We start from the raw sequence: 3,045 nt of genomic DNA, 5'->3' as shown, positions 1-3,045 counted from the left end.
TATTTATTTTGAATATATATATTTTATGTGTATACTTGTACATGTATACTTATATACGTACACTTATATGTATACTTTTACGTCATTTCCTTTGATAGAATATAAGAGAAACCTTCCAGTTCAGGAAAAGACTTTTCATTTTTGTCTTTGTGTTCCCAGTGTTTAACATGAAGATAAATGGCAAGTGTTTAATAAACCTTTACTGACCATAACATGGATGTCCTGTCTCCACTTTCCTTTGGAATAGACAAACCAGTTTCAAGGATGGCTGCTAAATCAATTTCTCATCGGCCCTTCTGGTTTCCATCATAAAGATGAGGCTGGTGATTAGAGGGAGGCAGCTGAAAGTGTTTGTGCAATGCAGTGAATTAAATTGGTAAAAAGGGTGTTGTATGAAAGGAGAGAAGGTTAGCACTCCCCTTGATAAGGATGGAAGAGGTCCTAGTGGCCTTTACAACACATATACGGTTAAGGCATTGCCACCTACTCTGTGGCATCTAACTATGTTTTTTATTAAAAGATCGAAAGAATTGGAACCCAATATTCCGTAAGGCAAAGGAGTTGGGACTTCAACCAAGGATCAACTACCCAGCAAAGTTCAGAATAACATTTCAGGCAAGGAGAAAGTCATTCAACGAAATAAGGGATTTCCAGAGCTTCCTGACCAAAACACCAGAACTCAATAGACAATTTGATCTTCAAATGCAGGTCTCCAGAGAATCATAAAAAGGTAAACAAAGGGGAAAAAACAAAAACAAAAACTTGCTACTCAATTAGGGCAAACTGTTTACCTCCCTATAAGGGAAGAGGATACCTGTTAATCTTGAGAACTGTGTAGCTATTACGATAAAAGGGATATATGTAGAGGGAACGGGTATAAAGTAAATGATGTCATGTCAAAAATAAGATTTAAGTATGAGAAGGGATTGTAATAGGAGGTGTGAAAAGGGGGAAGCAGAAAATGGCAAATTATATCACAGGAAGAAATACAAAACTATAGTAGAGGGAAGGAGGGGAGGGAGATGAGCATTGTTTGAGAGGTACTCTCATCTGATTTGTTTAAAGGAGGGAACAATAATCTTAAGTAGATAATCCTAACTAGCTTTATAGGTAGTAGGAGTGGAAGGGGGAAGAAAGGGGAGGGTGGCTAAAAGGGAGGAAAGAAGCAATAAGAGTAAAGGAGGGTAAAAGGGAAGGGGGCTAAAAGAAGGAGGGGAAGGCTGCAGGAGGAGGGGGAGAAAAGTGAATACTCTTGAGGAGGGGTAGGGAGACGGGAGAGCTAAAAGCACACATGGTGGGAAAGAGGTTGGAGGGAAATACACAGATTGTAATCATAACTGTGAATGTGAATGGAATGAACTCTCCCATAAAACGGAGACGGATAGCAGAATGGATTAAAAGCCATAATCCAACAATATGTTGCTTACAAGAAACACATTTGAAACAGGGGGATACACATAGGATAAAGGTCAAAGGATGGAGCAGAATATATTGTGCTTCAGCTCATGTAAGAAAGGCAGGAGTAACAGTCCTAATCTCAGACAAAGCAAAAGCAGAAATAGATCTAATCAAAAGGGATAAGGATGGAAATTATATCCTGCTAAAAGGCACCATAGATAATGAAGCAATATCATTACTAAACATTTATGCTCCAAGTGGTATAGCATCCAAATTCTTAGAGGAGAGGTTGGGGGAGTTGAAGGAAGAAATTGATAGCAAAACTATACTAGTGGGGGACCTTAACCTCCCCCTCTCTGAACTCGATAAATCCAACCTCAAAATAAACAAGAAAGAGGTTAAGGAGGTAAATAAAACTCTGGATAAGGTAGATATGATAGATCTTTGGAGAAAATTAAATGGGAATAGAAAGGAATATACCTTTTTCTCAGTGGTACATGGAACATTTACAAAAATTGACCATGTACTAGGACATAAAAATCTCACAATCCAGTGCAGAAAGGTAGAGATAATCAATGCATCCTTTTCAGATCATAATGCATTAAAAATTACATGTAATAAAAGGCCATGGAAAGAGAAATCAAAAATCAATTGGAAACTAAATAATCTAATTCTAAAGAAGGGTTGGGTTAAAGAAGAAATCATAGAAACAATCAACAATTTCATTCAAGAGAATGACAATAGTGAGACAACATACCAAAACTTAAGGGATACTGCAAAAGCAGTTATTAGGGGAAGTTTTATATCTTTGAATGCTTACATAAATAAAACAGAGAAAGAGGAGATCAATGACTTAGGCTTGCAGTTGAAAAAGCTAAAAAAAGAACAAATTGAAAATCCCCAAGTAAATACCGAATTAGAAACACTGAAAACCAAAGGAGAGATTAATAAAATTGAAATTAAGAAAACTATTGAATTAATAAATAAAACTAATAGTTGGTTTTATGAAAAAACTAATAAAATTGATAAACCTTTGTTAAATCTGATTTAAAAAAAGAAGAAAATCAAATTACTAATATTAAAAATGAAAGGGGTGAACTCACCTCCAATGAGGAGGAAATTAAAACAATAACTAGAAACTACTTTGCCCAACTTTATGCCCACAAATTCGATAATCTAAACAAGATGGATGAATATTTTAAAAAATACAAATTGCCCAGAATAACAGAAGAAGAAGTTGAATACTTAAACAACCCCATCTCAGAAAAAGAAATTGAACAAGCCATCAATGAACTCCCTAGGAAAAATCTCCAGGGCCAGATGGATTCACAAGTGAATTCTATCAAACATTTAAAGAACAGTTAATTCCAATACTATATAGACTATTTTTGAAAATTGGGGAAGAAGGAGTCCTCCCAAATTCTTTCTATGATACAAATATGGTTTTGATACCCAAACCAGGAAGAGACAAAACAGAGAAAGAAAATTATAGACCAATTTCCCTAATGAATATAGATGCAAAAATTTTAAATAAGATTTTAGCAAAATGAATACAGCATCTTATCACGAGATTAATACATTATGATCAGGTAGGATTCATACCAGGATTACAGGGCTGGTTCAATATTAGGAAAACTATTAGCATTA

At 35.2% G+C, this 3,045-nt stretch overlaps 1 non-coding gene across 1 annotated transcript; it reads left to right on the top strand.

Moving 5' to 3' along the window:
- The first annotated feature begins 385 nt into the window (after positions 1-385).
- LOC140509409 (U6atac minor spliceosomal RNA) lies at positions 386-513 on the top strand. Its single transcript, XR_011968733.1, has one exon. It is a non-coding gene; the product is annotated as a U6atac minor spliceosomal RNA (small nuclear RNA).
- Positions 514-3,045: the final 2,532 nt, after the last annotated feature.

The sequence above is a fragment of the Notamacropus eugenii genome, chromosome 5 (assembly GCF_028372415.1).
Source record: "Notamacropus eugenii isolate mMacEug1 chromosome 5, mMacEug1.pri_v2, whole genome shotgun sequence".
NCBI lineage: Eukaryota > Metazoa > Chordata > Mammalia > Diprotodontia > Macropodidae > Notamacropus > Notamacropus eugenii.
This window is presented reverse-complemented; position numbering and strand designations above follow the sequence as displayed.